The sequence below is a fragment of the Equus asinus genome, chromosome 12 (genome assembly GCF_041296235.1).
Source record: "Equus asinus isolate D_3611 breed Donkey chromosome 12, EquAss-T2T_v2, whole genome shotgun sequence".
NCBI lineage: Eukaryota > Metazoa > Chordata > Mammalia > Perissodactyla > Equidae > Equus > Equus asinus.
The window spans coordinates 39,943,432-39,968,061 of record NC_091801.1 but is presented as its reverse complement, the minus strand read 5'-3'; the positions used below and the strand labels follow the sequence as shown (position 1 = coordinate 39,968,061).

The 24,630-nt window shown below is 40.0% G+C and overlaps 1 long non-coding RNA gene across 1 annotated transcript in view; it reads right to left on the bottom strand.

Moving 5' to 3' along the window:
* Positions 1 to 21,059, bottom strand: part of LOC139039907 (uncharacterized) — a 42,909-nt gene extending 21,850 nt beyond the window's left edge. The window contains exon 1 of the long non-coding RNA XR_011493254.1: positions 20,925 to 21,059. This is a non-coding gene — a long non-coding RNA (uncharacterized lncRNA). The remainder of the gene's footprint in view (positions 1 to 20,924) is intronic.
* Between the last annotated feature and the right edge of the window lie 3,571 nt (positions 21,060 to 24,630).

The window sequence follows — 24,630 nt, the reverse complement described above, 5'->3', positions numbered from 1 at the left end:
CCATATATGATAGTTCTGATTATGAACTGCATGACTACAGTAGACACCAATTATAATGCAGCACATGTGCATAGTGCCCATTGGCATTATATATTAAACAGCCTGCAAGGCTACACATATAAACTTTCTTTGCTTCTCTTCTGTGGGCTTCCAACTCCTTGGGCCTTCATGAAAGTCATTAGCAGAAAATGGAAACCAAGGGATTTTTATCAAACTGTTTTAGATGTTCATACCGGGCAGAATTACAGCCTCCTTAATAGACACTATCCCTTTGTCCAGAAGGAGAAGCTCTTTGTTTATCATAAAAAGAAGTGAGAGAAATGGTTTGTATGGTGGCAAAAATGCCAAGTTTCCTTAAATGGTTCTGGGAAGAAACTGAAATTAGCGTCATGCTAAATTATAAATGAGAATACAAAATCAGGTAATAAGCTCGCTTAAGAGGTATTTCAGGAACCCTGAGTGAGGATCAGTTCCAAGCGATAGTAAGCAAGTAGTGAAGGTTTAACTAGGAAGCAGCACAGACTGTCATTATCCCAGAAGGCTGAGATCAAGAAGCAAGTAACGGATGAAGTTTCAAGAGAATGGAACCTCTGATGGGTCAAGATGTCACTCAGGTAAATCATTTCTTTTCCTGGGTGTCTTTTTATTGTGCTATATTTTGAAAGTATTTTCAGGATCTGACATCCTCCAGGTTTCTACCTTTTCTGGCAAAAGTTTTCCAGTTTGATTATGTTGCCTGATTCACTATCCCCATGACTATCCACTCTGCTTTGTGTGTGAGGACCTGACATGAGGCATCTGTGCATTCCTGTCCCCAGGCATTTTCATTTCCATGGCTCGATTTGCAAATGGAGTCATTGTTCATACGGCACAGAAGAGAATGGCAATCTTTGGGTGTTCAAAAGTCTCAGTGATGCCTAATCCAGTTCTAATGCTTGGTATTTGATGCAGTTTCCAAGGAGAGCTGTGACACAAGGGCATTCATCTACATCATGACAGCATGGGGTTTTAATGCATTTCCCGTATCTGAAGAAAGAGCCTCCTATAGCGGTGGTGAAAGGAGCACGGGAAATCAATATCTTCATTTCACTAGCACACTGACAAATTGTAGTGATGATATGAGGGATCACTACACAGGGAGAGCTTGTTGGACAAAATCTAATGTACAGTACATATACTTTCGAAGATCAACCCAAAGACTTACTCCATGAGTTTAAAAAAAAAGACGAGTGGGCTACTCAGAGCCATTATCTTTCTAGAAATATATAGACAACCTGTTGTAACACTAACAACGTGATTTTGGAGCAAGAGGGTTTCTTTGCAACTCTCTTTTGCACGATGAATGTTATCTGGGAAGAAAGGTCAATTCCATAAAGTCTGTTTAGGAGTCAGGGGAAAATGCCTGTCTATACATTGAGATACCAAATCAAAAATATGATAGTTTACTAAAGGTATAGACCAACCTAGAAAACCATACAGTAAAATGCCAAGAATAAGGCCAGTCAGCCTTGTCAGTGAGATTGACTGAGGAGAAAAGCGAGACCACCTTCAAAGGTATTATGGGATGTGGGATGAGTCAGTGTACTAACTAGACCAGACTCTCCAATCCTTCCTCAATCACAGATATTAGATATGACGTTAGTATCATAGATATTTGAAAATGAAATTTAACAGCCAACCACTCATTTGGTTTGATTTCTTTTTTTCCTAAGTACTATTGCTTAGCTCACCCTGATTTCTGTGATAGTCCAGTGTTGTAGGTAAACTGCTGTAATTAGCAGTTATGCTTCATATATCCCTGTATATCTATCTGATATCTTCCAGATAAATAGATAAGAAGGATGGATGCATATTTTTAAAGATGATCATTCATTGTTTTGGTATTTTCATAAATTCCACAGGTTTAAATATACACATGGAAAAGTTTCTTTATACCTTACCTGGGTGTATAATCTTGTTACTCATAGGAATCATTTATCTTATTTTATATACAAGTAAAAATAAAATGAGACTGATTAATTTTTCCATATTTTCCATCAATTTTACTGTTTCTCCTTTTTTATTTTTTCTGACAATGTTAAGGAATAAAAAGTTCCTTATATTTGGGTGGTTTCAAGCTTCTCTTTTCCTGAGTCATGAACATTTTTTTTTACTATGTCTCTCAGATACGGTGGCTATTTCGAAAGAAGGGTAAAGACAGGACACATACAAGATGCAGATAGTCAAGAAAATACAGTCTGGGGCCACCCCGTGGCCGAATGGCTAAGTTCACGAGCTTCGCTTCATCAGCCCAGGGTTTCCCCTCTTCAGATCCTGGGCATAGACATGGCATCCCTCATTAAGCCATGCTGAGGTGGCATCCCACATGCCACAACTAGAAGGACCCACAACTAAAAATATACAACTATGTACCAGGGGAGCTTTGGGGAGAAAAAGGAAAAATAAAATCTTTAAAAAAAAGAAAATTCAGTCTACTGCAAAATTCCCCAAACTCATGTTCTGTGGAAAACCAGTCTGAAAAGAGTTCCATCATCAAATAAGTTTGGAAGATGCTGCATCTTATCTCCTTTCTTGGAGATTAACAGCACACTTGAGAATAGTTAAACCTTTGGTAAATTCTGCAGGAAAGAAACTGGTTTAACAAAGCCCAGTATTTTTAAATCTTACTTGACAATGAAACTCGTCTTTAAAAATTCATGAAATATCCATTAACATCCTGCTTAATTGTGGGGAAATTAGAATCTTATATCCTTTGCAAAATTATCCCTTACCCATGGGCAGGAGATCCTGCACACAGACTCTTGGACTTTAACATATATGGTGAATACCGTGTAATGCCCTTGGCAGACCAGGGTAGAAGCAACAATGAATCCGTCTATTCTCCACCTGCCTTGATGACTTCTTCCTTTTTCATTACCTTCTTCACTATTTCATAAATTTGGTGTGAAGAAATGACCAACTAAATGGTCATTTGTCTTGTCAAATTAAGTGCTATGTGAACGTTACAATAACAGCAACCGTTAATTGAGTACCCACTGCCTGTCAGGCGATGAAGCACTAAGCCAGACACTTAATATAAACTTACCCTCTTCTATGCAACAGCTAGCAGAAGAGGTAGTGCATCCTCACATAAAATGTGAGGAAACCATTTTGGAGAGGCCATACATCTTGCCCAAATTCACTTGCTACTAGGCAGGATAAAGCCAGCATTGCATAATGATCTCTCTTTTGTCTCCCAAGTCCCTGTACTTTTCGCTGTATCATACTGCCTCTCTAAATAACATGAATTCAGCCAGTTCCATCAAGATAATAAAATATTAAGTGATAAGAATAATGATGCCAATAATGGTAATTAATAACTATCAGAAAGGTATTAAAGCTCTACATATTGTCAGTGTGTCAAATTTACGGTGGTGCAATGTTTTAATACTATAGCGCCCGGTCTCCTTTCCCTCACCCCCACATCCAATTAATCACTGACTCTGCTTGATTCTTGCTTAAATATCTCATAATCCTTCTACTGCCATTACCTGTTACTCAAGTCACCATCCTATCTGCTCTGGATTTTTACTGCAATCAATGCCTAACTGGTATCCTTGCCTTCCTCCAATTCATTTTGTGCACTGCAACCTCAATGATCCTTGTAAAATGCTGATATGATTATCTAGTTACTCACTATTCAGTTTAAAACCTCTAAGACTTGCCACTGACAGTAGGGTAAAGAATGAACTTAAAGGTTTCTGGGATCCCGCACCTTCTGGCCCTTGCTACATTTCCAGCTTCAAACTCCACACTCTCCTACCTCGTTCTAGGCCTTATCAATACCAAACTAACAATTTCATTGTTTCTAAAATGCACTTTTATTTCATTTCATAATTTTACACCTCTGAAATGAAGATGTGTTTTACAATCAATGGGTCATCATATTTAAGTGGCAGCATTTTTCCTTTCTTGGCGGTATATAAAAAGAAGGGCTATCTGACAGTTAGTAACTTTATAGATTCAATGAGATGCTGATCTTCAGTTTCCATAAAGTGCCACACTTTCTTATCTGAAGGGCTATTTCCCTGGTCCTGCCTTCTGCCTGGGCTGCTCTTTGAACTCCTCTTTATTACAATTCTCAGGCTCAACGTTCCTGTGGGAAGACTTTTAAGATTCTCCAGGGCTGGTTTAAGGATGCCACTTTTTGCTCCCATAGCACTACTTTATCACATTTGTGGGTGGTGATTTAAAAGATGTCCATAGAGGGCCAGCCCGGTGGCGCAGCGGTTAAGTTTGCATGTTCTGCTTCTCTGCAGCCCAGGGTTCGCCGGCCCGGATCCCGGGTGCAGACATGGCAGCACTTGGCAAGCCATGCTGTGGTAGGCTTCCCACATATAAAGTAGAGGAAGATGGGCACAAATGTTAGCTGAGGGCCAGGCTTCCTCAGCAAAAAAGAGGAGGACTGGCAGTAGTTAGCTCAGGGCTAATCTTCCTCAAAAGAAACAAAAGACAAAAAACAGTAAAAGATGTCCATAATTCTTTGATACTTCTCCTTTTCCCATATGAAGCCTAATGGCCCTTCCCTTGAGGATAGGCCATATTTAGTGACTCATTTCTAAAGACTAGAATGTGGTAGAAGTCACCGTGTATCCTTTCCAAGATTAGGTCATAAAAAGATTTGTGTTTTCCTTCTTCATCTCTTTTGGATTGCTCTGTCCAAGGAGGCTAGCTGCCATGTTATGAAAAAACTCAAGCACGTCTATGGGAGGTCACATGACAAGGAACTGAGGCCCCCAGCCAAGAACTGTGTGAGGGTACCATCTCGGAACCGGGTTCTCAAACCCCAGTCAAGCTTTCAGATCACTGAAGCCCTGGCCAACATCTTTCCTACAGTCTTATGAGAGACCCTGAGCCAGAACCCACATAGCTAAGCAGCATCCAAATTCCTGTCCCGCAGAAATTGTGAGATGATAAGTGTTTGTTGATTTTAGCCACTGTATTCGGAGTGATTTGTAACATGATAATAGATAACTAATGTAATAGTGAATTCGAATTGCCTTTTTTTCTTGCCTGTATTTCCCTATGGACTGAAGTCTCCTGGAAGACGGGGCCTGAACAATGTTTACGTCACCTTTCCAGCGCGTAACATAGTACTTGACATGTATTATGTGCTCAAAAAAATATGTTGAAAGAATGTTTACATGTAAAAGAATTTTGTCTTGGCCAGTACTCCATATTAGGTAAGAAACCTTTCCCTTCTTCATCAACAAATATTTGCAAGACTTGATATACATGAAAATTTCTTTATTTATTTATAGTGTAAGGAAGAAAGGGTTAAGGAGTAGTTTTGTTTTTGATGCATATGTTTCATTTTCCCTACAGTAGTAGAGGGATCATATAAAACTATTCTGCTTTCTGCTCAAAATGATTTAGTAGTTTCCCCTTGCACTTAGGACAAAATTCAACTCTCTTCTTACAGTCTACGTAATTCTCCCTAACCCAGTCCCTGTTTGCTTCTCTGACCTCACCTCCTACCATTCTCCAGAGATTCTAGTCTTCCTGTTCCTCAAAGACATCAAGCTATTCCCTCTTCAAAGGCTTTAAACTCACTCTTCCCTTTGCCTGAATTTTCTGCCTCCATATTTTGCAAGGATGAATCTGTTTCATATAAATCAGATTTATAGATTATGCCAATTCTTAAAAAAATCACCGCATCTAACCTTGCTCTTCACCTCCCCAATGACTACCTGCCCCAATACCCTGATGTATTTTTCCCTCGCTATCAGAAATTATTCCATTTGTTGGTTCATTTGTTTGTTTGTTTTCCTCCTCCCTCCCTTAACTAGAAGTAAGCCCAGCTAAGGGAGAGACTTTGACTCTCCTGTTGACCGTTGTGTCTCCCAACTCCCGGCACACGCTCTTACATACAGTAAGCACTAAGTAAAGTTCTGTTGGATGAATGAAGATGGAAGGGTGTATGAATGAATGAAAGAGAAGTAGTGCATGGGAGAGACAGACAGGTGCAAGTTATGTCCAGAACATGTACCCTGCCTGTGTGTCCCCTTTGAGTTTATTGGAGTTGCTATTAAGAATAAGGTCAGGATTAGAAGAGGAAATTTGTTTTTGATCAATTTGGTAGGACTTGGCTTTAGCATAGCTGCTCCATGGCCTAGGTGAACCAGTGTAATGAGAGACAGGGATGGCCACTATCTCCTTGACAAGGATCTTAGCATGATCTTTGCAACTTCACTGAGAGGCAGCTTTGGAAACATCAGAGAGAATTCCTTTAGACAGACCCTCAGCCTCCCCAGGATGGGCCCTGCTGATAGAGGCAACAATGAGAGTCTTCAGGCCCCCTTCAAGGGCAGTGGAAATTGACGGGTGGAGAAACAGCAGGAAAAGTTGAATAAAGCAGACACTTCATGATGGGTCTGGTTGGTAAACTTCTTTGTGAACACGTGTAGGACAATCATTCAAGGATCATGAGATCTATTCAGTAAGGGTGCAGGGAGGGGAACCCTCTCAGGAAAGAGACTGGAAGTCCTGTTTTAGGAAAAAAATAAAGAACAAGACAACATGTCTTCAAGTTTATCCACAGGCTAACAAATTCAGAAACTACTGTTCTAGAGCACTGAATTTGAAGTCAGAATATCTGAGTTTTAGTTCTACTCTTCCAAATTCTTGTTGTGTGCTTTGGGGCAAGCTACACAGTCTATTCAACTCCTATTTCTTCATCTGAAATACAGGAATGATATCTCCTGAAGGGTATTGTGATGATCAAATATGGTAAAATTTGAAAATATATATAAAAGTGTTTTTGTGAAATATAAAGTGCTATAAATTATTAATTTGTCAGGGTCACATTTGGAATGGTCTGCCTATCCTATAATGATGTCCTTCAGCCCTTAAATTCTTCCCTTGTTTACACAACTGAATGCCTCAGGGGTCATATTTGTTCTTCTGCATCCCACCCCGTTGGTTAGAGTTTTTTGGACAAAGAGAGGAAATTTGACCCAAGCTTGCCCAGTCAGATTTTACGTCCATGGATTTTAGAATTGGGACCAAAAGACGCTAGTTCAGTCCAAGCTGGTCTTTTGAATGACAAAGGCCTAAACCCAGAAGCCATAGGGTGTCATCATAAATCCACATGAAAGCAAAGCATGTAAAGCAAAGAAAGCCAATCAACAGAGACAAAAGATGAAACAGATTTGTAGAGAGAAGCTGCCTGAATTCAGGGTGGGTTTTTAGTCCCTAGGTCTAGCCTCATTTGATACCTTTGTCTTAATTATAAATTCTTTGTCTTAATCATAAATTTCCCTTTCTTTCTTAAGTTAAATAAAGTTGGCTCCCGTTCTATTACAAAGAAAGAATCCTAATACATTATTATTATTATATTGTATTATGTTATTATTGTATATATAATTGGAGATCGTTAGCTCTATTACTGAATGACAGTTATGGTTAAAGAAAAACACTGTGTTGCAACCTTGAACACATGAAGCTCACTTCATAAGCATGTGGTGTATCTGCTTTGTAGAGTTGTGTTTAACATCTATATGGTGATTTGCCCAAGAACCATTATATGAAGTAAAATGATAACTGTAATATACCAATAATAGTAATAACAGTACTTAGTAAAAATAAGAAAGGTTTAAAAACTCTACTCATGGGCTGTGTGAAATGTTCAGCAGCGGATTATTATAATATGGGCCATCATAGGGACTTGCTGGGCTGTTAGTCTTATGATCTAGGCAGTACTTTCATATGGTAATATCAGCAGCCATTGCTCCTCTGTCTGCACTCGTCTCACCTTTCTTATTTAAATGAATTCCATCTGTTTGGAAACACTTTCCCTTTCACAAGCTTGCAGTATCCAAGTTACTAATCAGACAAAAGAAATCTTCCAATAACAGAAAATGTTTATTCCCATCGTTTTGTCCAGTCATCTTCTGGAATGTTTGTAAATTTCCATACTGATCTTTGACTACTATAAAAACCTTTAAGAAGGTTGCTGCCTTAATATTTCAAAAATACGTGTTAATGAATTCCTGGGAACACGTTACCAATGCTATGTATAATTTCCATCTTGCTCCACATAATCCTACCGCACAATTAACTCCCGCAAAACTGAAGCTTATTCTCTTGGAATGCCTATTCTTTTAGTGACAATGATTGAAAACCAAGAATATTTTGTAAAATAAAGTAATATATACTTATGAAACTCCAAATATGAACACATTTGCTGGCTCACAGGCTGACATGGAACCAAAATAGTGTTGAAGGATCTGAAGCCTATGGTAACATAGCACATACATCAAATTGAGCTTTCTGATTTGTAGGGTCAATGTGAATGCACAAATATATTATACATGTGTTTATGAATACAGAAAGACCCCTTATAAGCACCCTACATAATGTACAATTCAGTTGTTTCTGAATTATTTTACAGTGATACAATTACCTTCTATAGCCTATTTTTTATTTTTATTTATTTATTTATTTTCCGAGAAAGATTAGCCCTGAGCTAACATCTGCCAATCCTCCTCTTTTTGCTGAGGAAGACTGGCCCTGAGCTAACATCCGTGCCCATCTTCCTCTACTTTATATATGGCATGCCTACCACAGCACGGCTTGCCACGTGGTGCCAGTCTGCACCTGGGATCCAAACCAGTGAACCCTGGGCCGCCGAAGTGGAACATGTGCGCTTAACCGCTTGCGCCACTGGGCAGGCCCCTGTAGCCTATTTTTTAAAGATCTTTTTGATCAAAAACGTTTGCACACCTGAGTAGGCAGAGCCTAGCTCACTGATGACTGAATTAAGAAATCAAGTATGTATTACAACCTCACTAATTTGTAGGGAGACATGTATGAATTAGTGAAAAAGTATGAATTATGTGATTTTATATAATAAACAATGGCATTTTATTAAATTAGCATTCTTTTCAAGTTTGCTTCAATGAGTTATAAATTTAACTATTAGTAAGCCACCTTCATTGCCATGCATGAATATGCTAAGATACTTAAAAATACTTCCTCTCTGAAGTAGATGTGTTACAGACATGGTTATATTCATTTTTAAAATGATACCCTTGGTTATATGGTGCAAAGGCAAGTAGCTCAGTCCAGTCTCCCCCAAAACAAAAAAAACTCACAGAAAATCTCTACTCTGGTATTTCCCCTAATACCCTGGGTCTATTTCCATCATATTTTACTTCAGTTTGCATGTCCTTTTCTCCCTAGTAGACCACGAACTTCTTGAGGTTAGGAATGGGTCTGATTCCTTTAGTCATCAGTACATCACAACAGTGTCTTGCATGTAATATCTGCAATGGTAATCATTTGCTGAATGACTGAATCAGTGTTTGGTTTTCACTGACGACTTTCACGGATTTTCTCAGTGAGGTAAAGAATTGTTATCACACACTACAGGGCTCAGAGGGCCTGAAATGATTTTCAGCATAGATTCTTTAAAATATTCCTAAGCAATTGGTTTTCTATCAATCCATGTTTATTAGTCTAGAAAACAGTGAGTTTAGTCCCATGAACAATGCTGAAGAAGCTTAATCAGAAACCAGGAAGAAACATTTTTGAAGCAAGACCACATAGCCATTCTGTGCTCTCAGAATTTCTGCTCTAATGGGCCCTTCCAAATTTTCTCAAGTTGAGTTTCCTGGCTAGGTCTTAGCAACAGTAATATTGTGCTGGACAACATAATGCAAAGGATCATGCTTTAGTGAGCCTACCCAAGAAGTGCCACATTGCCTATATTATTTTTCAAGGGGTTTGGGACACTTGATGGAAAAACGTTTTCAGCAGTTCTTAGTTTTGTAAGAATGGGCTCATTTTCCTCCTGAGAACACCTACATTTATTAATATCTTTAAGGGCAACTATTAGTGGTTTCCTACAATTAATTTGCACAACCACTTTTTCCAAGCTTTTTTTATGCTCTAAGTATCTAGAATTAGAAAAGATTGGTTCAATTTGAAGGAACCACCAATTGGCAGCATTTGTTAATTCCCACACACCTATATCCATCTCCAGTTGTGTCTACATAATGATAACTTCCCATCAGATCTGGTGACTTTGTATCACCATCAGCACAAGCAGAGATAAATTGGAGCAAATAACTGATTCCAGGGGTAGTCTTGTCTATGTGCTGAATATGTTCACTGCAGTCTCTCTTTCAAAGTGCAGCATCCATTTGCTCATAGGCCTGATAGCATCCCAAATGATTGCATTGCTGTCAATTTCTGTTCCCTTAACTAGATAGAAGTTTCCAGAGCTTTACCCTGAAATTCCAGGTTTTCATTTGGCATTTGGAAAAAGTGAGCTGTGTGTTCATGGTCAAGCTTGATCCTCCAGATCACTTTATCTATCACAAAGACAGCTCTGAGTTTCAGCTTGAATCTCTCCACAAGATGACCCAAGTTTCTTTGTTGTAAGTTCCTTGGGGATTTTCCCTCTGTAGCTCTTTAAGAGCACTTATCTGCAGTGAATGAGAGAGCAGATCTCAATTCTTCTCTGCTCTTCTAAGGCAGCTAATGAGATCAGAGCTGCTCTGGGTTTTTATCTACCCTTCTAAAGTATCACCTGAGATAAGAATCAGGGTTTTCCCCAAAGCAAACCAAAGGAAGTACAAAGAAACACTGACGGGTGAGGAGACAACCTGGGACAGGATAACTGAAATCGGCAATCAGTCATTGATGGTTAAGTATCTAGGTATCAAAGTTTTTTCCTTTTTGCAATTACTGATTATAGCTTTTAGCTGTTTGACCCACCCTTTGTTAACTGTGCTGCTTAGGCACTATGCTATCTGACTCCCACTAGGCTCCTATAGACAACATCTCCCGGGAGCATGGGTCACCATAGTAATGGGTGTGTGAGCTGTTTTTGAGGAATTAGAACTCCTTGTCTACTTCAGGCGGGTTGAGACCACCAACTCATCAACTGGGCCCACACAGATGTCCAACAGGCGACCTTTTGACATCAAGAGGCTAAAAACTCCACCCTCAGATGATGCTAACGCTGCCACTTTGTGAAGATGGGTCCTACGAAGAGGCATGAAGTCTGACTATGCTTGCACAGATCACCAATTACCTCACCTCTCCTCACCTGCAATCACCTCTCAGCACATTTCAGACCGCCTTGCCACCTACCCCATAAATATCCCTGAGTCTCTATTTTCGGGGAAGCGAATTTGAAGCTCATGCTCTCTCTTCCTCACATGGCTGCCTTGTGAGTAAACCCTCTCTCTGCTGCAATCTCGTCTCTCGGTGTTTGGCTTTCTGGGTGGCGGGCAAAAACAAAGCTGGTTTGGTAACATAACTTGCGCCAGTAGCCTACCTGTTAATTACCTGGAGCCATGATCCAATCATATGTCATGAACAAGAGCAGGAAGCAAATAAATTGTAGTCACTTCCAATTAGCTCACTCAACAGGCCAGGAGCAAGTTAATTCTTAAGCATTTAATTCAGTCAATTGGCACTCAAACAAGGAGAGGCAGAAAAGATGTAGTCTTTGTAAGCTTGCAAACCTGAGTCAAGCTCATAAGAGCAAATTAAAATGTTTCAGTCTTTCCCAAATTCTTCAGTATTGTATACATACACAATGTCAAATGGAAGTTTAGTGTCCTACTCTATAGGCTGGTCTCAGGTCTATCACCATTTACTTGGGCCTTTTATGTAAACTTTCTGTGTCTCAGTTTTCTTATCTGTAAAATGGGGGTAATAATAATAGCAATATTTACAAGGCTTAAGAATAATAATACATTTAATGCATTTATTAAGTACTTAATTGATATTAGCTATCATTATTATTTCTGTATATTCACATTTGAAACACTGAAAGATAGGAACTTTTAAAATTTTTACATCATTCTTTGCAGAGACTGGTCTGTAATCAGGGATGGGCATTCTCCCGTCCATGCTTAGCACACAGCAATACATTTTCATGAATTACCATCAGCATCAAACTATATGACATTTATTTTCTCTATTACTTTAAAATTAGATACTTGTTATAATTTAACAATTTTCTTCTCCTTTTCTTTTCTATAATTGATACTGGTCTTTTACCCTCTTGGTAAAGGAAAAAAACGTCAATTCTCACATTTCTGCACTTTGGCAATTCCTCAGAGAGCCATGGCCCTGATTTCCCTCCTGCAAAGTGCCATCTGTGTGCAGGGGGTCTTTTGTCGGCTCCTTCTGTGATTCATTGTGACTCCTTATTGTTGCAACCGAGATGGCCTTTTTTTCCTGCTCTCTTTCCTAATAAGGAACAGAACCAACACAACTGGGATCACTTTGAACACTGGCATTTCTGAACACAGTTCTAACTAGATTTGTATTTTTATGCTGTGGGTAGAAATGCCAGATAAGAAGAAACAGATGAAGACAGATGAAAGGGTGAGACAGAATGAGGAGGTCAGTTACTTGAATTTCCTAAGGTGGGACATTTGTTGCAGAAATGGCAACCAGCTCTTTTAAAAAAATACATTGGAGTTCAGTACCATTAACAATAGAAAAAGAAAGGTGGCAAGTAGCTCTGTGGCGTTAATCTCACCCCTCACAAATAATGGCACCAGTGACATTTGACCATGTGACAGATGAGTGAGCAGAGAGCCCTGGGACTGTGATAGTGACAGTTTTCTTTTTCTATCCCTGTGAATTATTCAGCATTGGCACAGCACTGGGAAAACACAAACCTGAGAAAGGGTAAGGGAGAAAAGGAATTCTATTGCAAATGAGAATGGCTGCTGACAAGTCCATTAAAAAACAACCACCGAACATTCAAGCTGCATCTGCTGTCTTCCAAATGTCCTTCAAAGGTTCGGTTCACTAACTTCTTTTAGACATGTAAGCAAGTGGCAGAGGAGAGAGGAGAGCCACTGTTAAAAGCATCCCATATTGGTCTCTTTCTGAAGGTGTCTGTGTCATTATCAAAGATCAGATGGTAACATCTTCTAAGATCACATGGATTATTAAAGCCCAACGTCCTTGCCACAAATTTCCACCCAAGAGTTACATTCTGCTGACTGGAGTGCTTCCTGCTGTTTTGGGTTCGATGTGATTGCCTTCCACCCCTTTCACTCTACTGTGTTAAAGCTGCCACTCCAGTAGAGGCTGTTTTTCTGAATGTGGTTATAAAATTTCACAGGCAAGTTGTAAAAATGCCATGGCAAAAAGAAAAAAAAAAATGCCATGGCACACTTTACAAAAATAAATTAATTAATTAGATATATTATTGTTTTTCAATGAGCTGAATTACTTTTCTTTTCTCTGCTTGGGAGGGAGGAAGGGCAGTCTTTCTATCTAAGTACCCCCAGCCTAAAAGGGAACCCAGTGAGATTTCCTGAAATGAGGCTATGAAGGCGAATTCTAGCACTGAGCCCGACCATTTGCTCTGCCCCAACCTTTTCTCCCACTAACATCTGCAGTGCAGCTGGGAGGCTGAGGAACTGATGTTTTTACATTGCTTGTCCAGTAAGGGGGGCTAGAAACTACAGTTCTATTCCTCTTGGAGGCTTCTCCCTGCTGGTATATCCTGCCAGAGAAAAATCACTGGTAACATCTTGTATTTCTACAATAGATTTTATGTGACATTTTCAAAATATTTTACATTAATGTATGAATCTTCCCTTGGTAAGGTATAATAAGTGAGCACTTCATCTCCATTTTCTGGAGGGGTAAAATGATACAACAGCAGGCGCGGTGAGGAATAAATCTGCTGCAGTGTCGTGTATGGCCCCCAGATGTCCTTTCCTCTGCCCCCTCCCCACCAAAGCTCTAAAATTTCTTGTCCACAGTTTTCTCTCTACAACAATGGTATGAATTTCAAAGCCTGTCCTCTATCAGCCCTTTCCTGCCAGGAAATAACACTGGAGGGTAGTAGGAACATCACAGAAGGTGGCATGGTTTCATTTACGCAGGCGTGATGATTAAATGGGAGACTTTCTACCCTTCCTGAGTGACTCACATCTTATTTTAGATTAATGTGGCCCTCTTGAGTCCCACTGGAGCTGAACATCACTAATCTGGTGTAGCATGGGTCTGAAATGTAAATCTCCTGAGCTTTCAATCTTTTAAACTTCATTTTGCACTAGCTACTTTCCATTCCCTCCCCGCTCACCACACATGCTCACACTCTCCAACATGGCCCCTAACAGACTAAACAACTTCCAGTTAGACCTAAATAAAAACTTCATTTTTTTTCTTTAATGCTGGACTAGGCTAGGCAGCCCAATCTAAAATCCCTTTTCTGATAAGCTAGACCTACTCAAAGGCAGACTCCTGGACCAAATGACCAGGAAATAGCAGCCATGCACCCTAGTCTTAATCTATGTGTCTGTGATCACTGCATGAGACATTTAAGAGAGCTATTTTCTCTAGGTTTATATAGGAAAATATCTCGGCCCCAGATCATCTCCAAGAAAGCTGACCCTATGTTTTCTGTCATCTTACTCTGGATTTCTTTTAGGTTCCTTTACGATTCTCATTGCCAAGCTCACAGCTTAGTTTGGAAGTTTTGGAAGACAGATTATGGTTATAGGAGAACTGTCCCTGCTTTCAGTAGCGTGCCAGGTAAGATGTTAGGAACACAAGATGCTGGTGTGCCTCTAGTCATTGCTTATTAGAAATCAAAAGGTTTGCTCGTTAGGATTTGCATAAACAATCAACAATTAAATGTTCAAAACGTTAACAAATGGTTAATTCATTTTTTCTGAAATTTTTAGGACACAACAACTCTCATAGATTAGGCTTTAAATTGGGTATATTTTCATGAGTGGTCTGACCTTTACTTTTTGGTGGGTATAAATAAGAACATAAAAGGAAGTTTACTGGAGGAAATCATTACGGTCTTTCCTGGTCCCAAAATGGCCTTCATCCCTCTCTTTGCTACCTGGGGAGGATTGGGAGGGCACTGGCTGCTTCCAGTCTTTCAGAAGAAGAAGCAGATGCAGGTCTACCTTATCTCCTTATACAATGGAAAGTATATTTCACAATCACTGTAACGGCAAGGATGAAGGATGAGCCATTCTATGTCTTTCTTTTGCAGCCCATGAGTCCTCAGGTCATGTCAGCGTTGGCTAAGATTAGAGCCACTTTAACAGTAATAAATGCCTGACATTATGGGGCCTGGAGCCTCTAATTCTCCCTAAATGATTCCTAGGCTTCCCTCTGCAAATAGGTTTCATCAAGCACCTTCTGGAGTGCCTTGTTGAGAAGAATAGACTCTCAGCAAGCCCTCCATATCTGCCTAGACATATTGGACTACTGCTGGCCAATTCAACTATTCAACAAATATTTGCCAAATACAGACTCTGTGTCAGAAACTGTGTTAAACTTGAAAATCTCCCAGTGACTATGACATGAGCTTAATCTAGGTCCCTTGTCACACTTTGGAAACCCACTTATTTACTTTGGAGATATCTACTGTTTAAGAAAATATAAGATTTTATTTTAATTTACTGGCATACTAGTACTAAAATATGGTGATAGAGGGTAGATAAGTACATGAATGTAGATAGACATCATTAGGTCACAATGGCAAGTTGCCTGTCCATTCTATCCTACCAAACCATCCGAGGTGTGGTGATGTGTTGGTTTCACAGAGGGCAAAATCAAACTCTCACTTTTCTAATCAAAAGTGAGAAGAAGAAAGTGTTTTAGGGAATATCAATTGTATAACTTTTTTATAAAGAAAAAAAGGTGTGATCTTCTCATTTGACAGATTGCCTAATGACTCTAGCATTTACCCTTTTAAGTTAGTGACCTATATTTGAATTTTCGTTACCTAGAAGCTACTGAACCAATCAAATTTTTGCAAAATTTCTCCAACTCTGCAAACATAGTTGACTATTTCCCAAGTTGAATGACAAACTCCTTAAGTGACTGTCAGTCCTGGGGCCACTGAGAGTCCTCATTTTTGTGATTCCTCCAGTGACTGCATAAAACAGGAAGGAACTCAGTTGCTGGGGAGAGTGACACAGATAACTTACTACCAAATAATATCATGGCACTGGAACTTATAGAGAAATACTGACTCGAGGCTTTGTCAAAGCTTCAGAAACTAGCTGCAGGAAGAGCTCAGTATCTAACCTGCTCAAGCAAGTTGGAGTTAGCTACCAGCCTTATACTTTTATGAGGTTGGAGAATCCAGATACTGTTCCGGGACTGAATGGGTGGCGTTTCTCATCAGAGGTTGTGTCCAAGAGATGACAGACAAAAAGGCAGTGGAAATTGTGGTTCTGCTCCCTTATGTTGTATAGGGCAGAAGCTGTTTTGGTGGAGATGAGTAAATAATATGTGTGCATGAAGTGGGAGGGAAGAGATTAAGAAAGAGAAAAAGAGAGAGATCCTGTGAAAATTATATCATCAGTAATTTTGTCATCATTTTTTCCTTATTGAGGATATGTTTTCTGAATGACTTTACAGTGCCATATAAAACCCAAAGTTACTCATTTCTAATTAAGCCTAAGGATATGCCTTGGATGGTATGGAATACAGTAGTCTCCTCTTATCTGCAGGGGATGCATTCAAAGACCCCCCAGTAGATGCTTGAAACTGCTGATAGTACCGAACCCTTCTATACTCTTTTTTCTTATACGTACATACCTATGATAAAGTTTAATTTGTAAATTAGGCACAGTAAGAGATTAACAGCAGTAACTTCTCGTTGGCATATCCAAACTGCCAGCATCACTACTCTTGTGCTTAGGGGCCATTAATAAGCAAAATAAGGGTTACTTGAACACAAGTACTGTGATACCTTGACAGTCAATCTGATAACCAAGATGGCTACTAAGTGGCTAACAGGTAGTAGTGGATACACTGGACAAAAGGATAATTCACCGCCTAGGAGGAACAGAGTGGGACACACGAGATTTCATCACGTTACTCAGAACAGTGTGTAATTTAAAACTTATGAATAATTTATTTCTGGAATTTTCCATTTAATATTTTGAACTGCAGTCAATCATGAATCTTGGAAAGTGAAAGCGCCCAATAAAGGAAGACTACTGTACTCAAGATTAATGGAATGCCTTGATTTACACTTGGGTCCCTGTGCTGTGTAGAATTTGGGGCTTAACTAAGTTCTCCAGCTGCCAGAACCTGAAGGAATAAATGGTCTCAGCACTTGTCAGAACTGGCTTAGAGCCTGAGAGAAGGAGAGTTGGATAGTTGATGGTTTAGATGCTACTCTGAGTTATCTGAGATACCAAAGAGCGAGGGGCACTGAAAAGTCTGCTAACAGGAGGTCCTGGCTGCTGAAGACTCTGGGACAGATGGCTGCCTCCACTGCCAGGAAGGCAACATCCAGGAATTATTGTGAGATCAAGTTCTAACTGTCTCAAGAACAACATTCCAGAGGCCACACAGGAAGTTTCCGCTTACTGAAGCTTATATTGTGTCTGCCTAGAACTAGGTCTCTGTACTCCTCTGACCTGCCAATAGGTCACTGTTGACCTCCTGGTACAGATATTTGCTTCTAATTGTATTCTCTTTGAGCAGAAAGTGATAATTTCTCACCCGAAAAATTTCATAGACTCAGACCCAGACTTATGAGTCCATGTCCCATCAAATACAAAGACCAAGACATCTGAGTCCCACTTAGAACGATAAGGTTAAAAAAAACTGGATTCAGAGTTATATAAGAAATTTTTTGAATTATATTTTTTATTCCAGTATATGCACATCCAATCAGCCTGTGAAATGCAACTTTCCCTACAGCTATGTGTCATTTGAGCCCTTCTGATGTCTCCAGAATTGATATTGACCTTTTCACATGAGAGTGCAGGAAATCTGACTATACCCTTTGATTCTCAGCCCCTCATCACACTCTTGCCTATGTCAGTGTCAGTGCAATGCTCCAATTTTGATATTTAGTCTGTGTCTAAGAACCAGCCTCATGGGCACTTCAGTTCAATTAACTGGATCCCTGCTTTGAGCCTGCCTTAGTAACCTGCCTCGGGTCTTCCTAGCACTGAGACCTTCTGTCCTCAATTTACATCTTCTCTTTTGTCTTTAGGCTTTCTGTTTCTAAAAGTTTATTATGAATTTCAGAATATTTAACTATTCTTAGTTTCTCTTTAATAGGTTTTACCCAATTACATGGATACCCTATACATTTTTGGAAGCAAAATGAACACAGAAACCTACTTTGGCATTTATCTAGTCAAAGTTCTTGGAGTTGACATTTGTAGTATTTTTGCCTGTTTTTTTGTTTTATTGGTTTTTGCCACCCAGCAAACATTTCCTCTTCTTTCTTCCAAAAATGGTATTTCATCTTCCTCTGGGAGACCATCTCCCTACAGTGTTCATTCAGTGGCTTTAGGTGACCATCTCTGCCTCCACACTGGGCACGCGACCCAATACAATGAACATATCTAATTTCCTGGCCAAAATCATTGGTCCAAGTTTGGGAATGTGACCTAATTTAGGCCAATAAGTGTCCAAACTTTTGTTCAAACTATTGCTGGGGGTGGGGAAGGGGGAACTCTTCTTGACATGGACTTGGTGCTGGGAGGATATAAGGTGGGAGCTATTGGCAGCCATCTTGCCTCAAGTGGTTTAGGGAGCTTTCCTGAGAATGGAGCAAATACAAAGAAATGCAAGACAAAGAGATATAGAGATTCTGAGGCCTGTTGACATCATTTGAGTTCCCATATCCCAAGCATGACTGAACTGCACTACCTCTGTTCTCTTCAGCTCATTAAGTATTTTTGTCCTTGTCAATTTGAGTTGAGTTTTCAGACACCTAAAGACCATTGACTATTTCAGGTCTATTTTCCTCATGACTGATGTTATGGTGAGAGTCTCTTTCTACAGTCGTTATACCGTGTTTGAACTTACTATTCAGTCACATCAAAGCTATAGATATAGGGTGGAAATACAAGTCACAGGCTAGCCATAATCATTGCAAGATGAATTATCCCAGGGACTAATGTTCCAGACAGTCTGCTAGGGTAAAACTAAGCAGAGAATCTTTTTTCCTTTGTGTGTTAAGAAACCAGAGCCATTTCTTATCCTGCTTCCACTTCCCATAAATGGTATGTCTGGAATAATGGTTGGAGGGTGGCAGAAAATATAAGACACAGGCCTGTTTCCCTCATTAGACCATAAAAGCTCCTTCAGGAAAAGTGCTTTATCTAGTTTACTATTGTATCCCTAGAAACGAGACTAGTGCCTCGCACAGGGCAGGTATTCAATAATTGTTGGCTGACTGAATAAGTAGAAAATGTATAAAATAGTGCTGCTTATAGACATACATTGTTCTATTTTTTTGTTCTTTGTCATCCTGAAGAAAAAGGCTTGTTACTTTCAGAGTTGTCTGAGGGCCTGTGGAGACCTGTGTGTGATATGCTCGTCAGTCACACTCACAACCACAAGCAAGTTCAAAGGAGCTTGTGGTCGTATGATATTCAGAATCCAACAAAATCCAGAATCCACAGAAATGAACTTTCCAAGCCACCCCTATTTACGGGATCCTGGAGTGCTGTTGATCTGGGAGGAACTGTCTATCACTGTGTCAATCACTGATACAATGAACAAATCTCAGAGGCGCGGCCTGAAGCTAAATGATGTTTAACTCTCTGTTGTCTATCTGGCAATGGGGTTCTAAATGTTTCTTTCTTTCAGGACCTTGGAATACTCTCAGATATGGTACTTGTTCCAAATTTAGCCAGCTGCAGACCATGGGGGCTTAGCATAAGGGAGGAAAGAGGAGGACTGCTTATATTTTGTGAAGCAAAGAAGCTCAAGGCTTCTGCAAGAGGGATTACCGTGGAGGAATAAGAAGTGTGAGATGAAGTGCAGAAAGGCTGTAGCTGGGACTCAGCCTCCAGCTGGAGCTGCGGCTGGCTCCTCGGTGATCAAGCTTTCACGGCAGATCATCCATTAACTTTGTCAAACCAATCACGATGCTCCTGGGTTATCGACACTGATAGTGGGGCAGAACTAATTAGGCAAACACAATCTCCAGGCACCCTGAAGACCAAACACTCTGTAGGGCCCATTAGTTCCTTCTTATCCCAGCCACTGTCTCCAGTTTGGACGGTTATATTTAAATAAAGGAGAACAGAAATCAGGACACGTGTAGTTGAGAGATGTGCCAGGTCTGGGACTGAGCCCAGAAATGCTGGGGCTGGGTCCAGGTGTTCAAGAAGAAGCCTTTCCTGCTGGGAGGTCAGATGGAATGAAAAGCCAGCTTGAGTTGTTCAGGAAGACGTGCTGGGCCTTTTTGTGATTGGAGGTCAAGTTAAATGAAAGCAAAGTCTTCCCCCTCTGTTCTCCGTCCTCCTCCTGTATGCTGGCAGCGAGAGTCTAACTAGGGAAAACTTGAGATTACTAGCAACAACCTAAACAATGGCATCCCTCCAAATCATGATAAAACCTTAGGGAATCTTCAAAATGTGCATCTTTTCCAGGACTCAAGTAGCTCCTAGGGCTGGAAAAAAGTGCACTAAAGCCTAATCTCTCTAACTTACAAAAACTCTCCTTGAAAATGAGGCCAATCAGGGAAGTTTTGTGGAGCCCTTGCTATGCAGATACACTGATGATGACACGGTCTGCTCTGGATGATGCAGAGGATGTGACAGCTGAGACAGCTGAGACAGGCTCCAAACTAATCATGTAATGTGAATAGTAGAGACAGGCAGGGGCTGGAACTACCTGCTCTTTACAACTCAGTTTGCCATCTTGCTACTTGCCATAAGATTTAAGACAATTAAAAAGAAAAATAGCAGTTAATGTCCAGACAGAATGTAAAAATGAGAAAGAGACAGAAAATAACTTTTACTTTAGGAATGGTTCTGGAAAACCCCAGTGCCATCACAGAAATATTTCAGATATGCTATTTTCCTCCCATGAACAAACAAAAACTAATTGTGAAGAGGTTGAGTCAACAGGAGCATCACTGACCTGAACCTCATTATTCAACCCACCTGGACTCTGCAGAAATTGTGTCAGTTCAATGGCCGCCATGACCCGTGGCATTCTCCTGCTTCTTTGAATCCTCCTTCTTAGTCTCGTTCTCTGAATTCATCTTCTAGCCAGTGAGGTTTTAGTTCTCGGCCTCTGTTCTTTTTTTAGACTCTTTCCCTTGGTGAACATATCCACTCACTCATGTTTATCTGTACCTTCGGCAGCCAGCTTTATTTCTGGCTCTGATCTTGTTTTCAAATTATTACCTTTATCTCTCCAGCTGCCTAATGGACATTTCTACCTAAATATTTTGCTATCATCTCAAACCCAACATGTCTATGATTAATGTATCATCCCCTCAGCCCAGTCCTGGCCTCTTCTCTGATTTCTGTTAATGATTTCATGATATTCTCAGGTCTCTAGCCTCAAAACAAAGAAAAACTCTGACTTAGTCCTATTTATCTCTTAGTGTCAGTCATTATTTCCTATCAGTTCTTCTTTGTGCCTTTTCTTACTTTTGTTTCATTCTTCCCCTTTCTAGCTTGCACCCCATAATTCATCTGACAATTGAGTTATATAAGTTGAACCACATGAAATTGTCATTCTTTTTGGTCAACATGGTCAAATAGTGGCAATTTCAAATGGTTCATTCTAATACAGTAGCTGATCAGAGCTGTCTCCCAGGCTGCATGGGAAACTAATGAAGTTTAGATTCTGGTCTTTTAGGAAACAGCTCAACCCTGTCTTAACTCTCAATATTTGAAACATTTTCTGGTGCTCTGGAGTGCATAGAAATATTTTGACTTTCCAGTTGTGCTTACATAGTTCAGGCGTTCCTGTGGCCACATATCTCACCCCCCAACCCCCCACCCACCTGTCAGATTTGGGGCAGGGGGCCCTGAGAACATATTTCTGTGACACCACTTTAAATTCGCTTTGGAAGTATCAATGGAATAAATTTTTAATCAGTCAACCAGGGCTTTAATGCCTGTACTTCACTTACTTGCTTCTACCAGAAAGAAAGATCCTGTAGGGATGCACGGGACTCTGTTGTTTTGCCCTCTGCTCTGACGCAGTCGCTGGCCTTCAGGGCACAGTTTCAGGCCCATCTGTTCAATCAAGCTTTTGCCTGATTGACATGGGAGAATCATCCAGGTGAGAAGTCCCTTAGATTATTATCTTCTTCTTTTTTGTGTGTGCAACCAGAGAGCCCTGGAACTGCAGCCTCCTCCAAGTGGCCTAAATGAACAAATGCATAAGCAATGTTTTCTGTAGCAATTATATCCATTCCAAAAACTTCCTCTTCAAATCCTCTGTGGAACAAGTCAGCATATAAACATATACATAAATAATAAATTTAAAACATTCCTAATGGTAGCTTAAAAAAAACTCTCCCTGCTTTAAAAGTAAGACCTTTTATTTTAAAACAAGCATTTCTATTCTCATTCCGTTGAAAAGATGACTATGAAGTATTTTTCTGCCTACGTATTTTTAAAATTTTTATTCTCAAATATATACAATAGCAGAGAGACTAGTATAATAAACCCCCATGTACCATCATCTAGCTTCTACAGTTATCAATACTTTGTCAATTGTGTATTGTGGATCAAGGCTGCCCCAGGGAGAGAAGCCCAAGGCGTCCTGGCCTACATGCCTATCTATATGACCCTATTCATAGCTAAAGTTATACAACCACACAATAACCAGACCCCACCTGCACTGATACCATTTTAATGACTTTTTACATCATCTTTCCTTTGTCTAGTAGAAAATAAGTCACGTACCCATGTCTTATAAAATTAGCCCTACCCTCAACACATTGCAGCCCTTCACTGCCGAGGGTTCCTGTCCCCATGCTATTCTCTGAATAAAAGAGCACCTCTACTAGACCTTGAGAGTCCGGGAAATCTTTCTTTTGACTCTTGGGCTCACCAAGCCCGCATCATTGTCTATCCTCCTGTATTTTTTCCTGGAATATTTTAAAGCACACTAATCCATTTAATCTACAAATATTTCAGTATACATAACTAACTGATACAAGCATGTAAAAGTATAACCAGTATGCCATTTTCTCCTCCAAAAGTTTAAAAGCGATTATTCATTTCATTAAAATGCCCGGTCCACATTCAGTGCAAACAGTAAGGCTCTAAAATCTCTTGTATTTGTTAACAGTGTTCCTCCTCCCTCTTTATTCTATGCCATTGATTCACGATTTATACAGCAGCACTTCCCACTCTCTGAATTTGACTCTTGACTTTGTATGGTGGAGTATATTTTATTACTCCATCCCTCATATTTCCTGTAAACTGGTACTTAGATCTAGAAACTCAGACTTTAATTGGACCTTTAGACTCAGGTCCAATTTTTTAAACAAGAATATTCTGTAGGTGATGCTGTAGATTTCCTATTTCCTTCTATCAGGAGGCATATAATATCTGGTTGTCCTACTTAGTGTTGCTAAGATTAATCAGAGGAAATGTCAAGGCCTCCATTTCTCATTCTTTGCAAAGAAAGCTTGAAATGTGTACACGATGGTCTACACCTCCTCATTCAAGAGACTTTCCCAGAAAATGAACTTCACAGCCGTGTGCTCAGTACTCAAGGACAACTGAGAAGTCTAAGTCTAACAGAGCATTTACCTTTAAGAAATTTATACTCCCATGGGAGAGGCAGAGACACAAAGATGTGCATGAGCTGTGAACAAGCAACAATGTATGCTTTAGAAAACAGTACAAACAAGGTACTGCATTATTAATAGCCATAAGACTTTCACAGATGCTATTTGGCGTAGGAAATCAAAAATGAGAGAAAGAAATATGGTCAGGCAGTTTTCAGGAAGTTTTCTCTGAAGAAGTGCCTTTGAGCGAGATTTGAAGGATTTGCGGGATTTACCAGCAGAGAGAAGGAAAGAGACGTGGGCACATAAAATGAGCTAGCTAAAGACCAGTGGGAAAGAAATGCACAGGGGGTCCTGGGCACAGTACTTTAGTCGAGTTTGTTCCATTAACACCACTTTCTCATTAACTCTGTACTTGAATAAGTACCTGTGTAAAAAGGGGCTCAGCAGGTCTCCATAATGACTGTAGCTATCTGAGTCAAGTGCCTTGGTGTCACGGTCACATGCTTTGAAGGATGAGCTAAGAAGTGACCTCATTTAGGGCAGTGGTTTTCAAACTTAGTAAATTTGTTAAAATGGAGACGCCCAGCTTAACACCCAGAGATTCTTTGTCTGGGGTGGAGCCCAGGAATTTGCACTTTTTACAAGCACTGTAAGAGAGTCTGATGCAGGTAGTCTAAGAACTGCATTTTGAGAAACAGTATCTAGGGGTAATAGATGCCTAAGATGATAGCAGATGGTCTGCTTCAGGGGATCACAAGAATTTTCTCAGCCAGTTTTAGTAATGATGATGATATTGAGCATTATATGCGAGGAGCCATGCTAAGCTTTTCACGTGCTTTTTCACACTGAGTTCCCACAATACCAACCAAAGAGGTAGGCATTATTTATATCCCCATTTTAGAAATGAGGAAACTGAGGTTTAAATGAGCTAAGCTTGCATAGCAACAGGGGAAATGAAATTTAAATCGAGGTGTATTTGATTTCAAAGGCAGCAATTCTAGTTTGACCTTGAAACATACAATTATTGACAATGTTTCTCCTCTCCCATAGCCATATATATTCTATGCCACAATTTTAAGGGTATATACCAACTCTCCTGGTGCCAC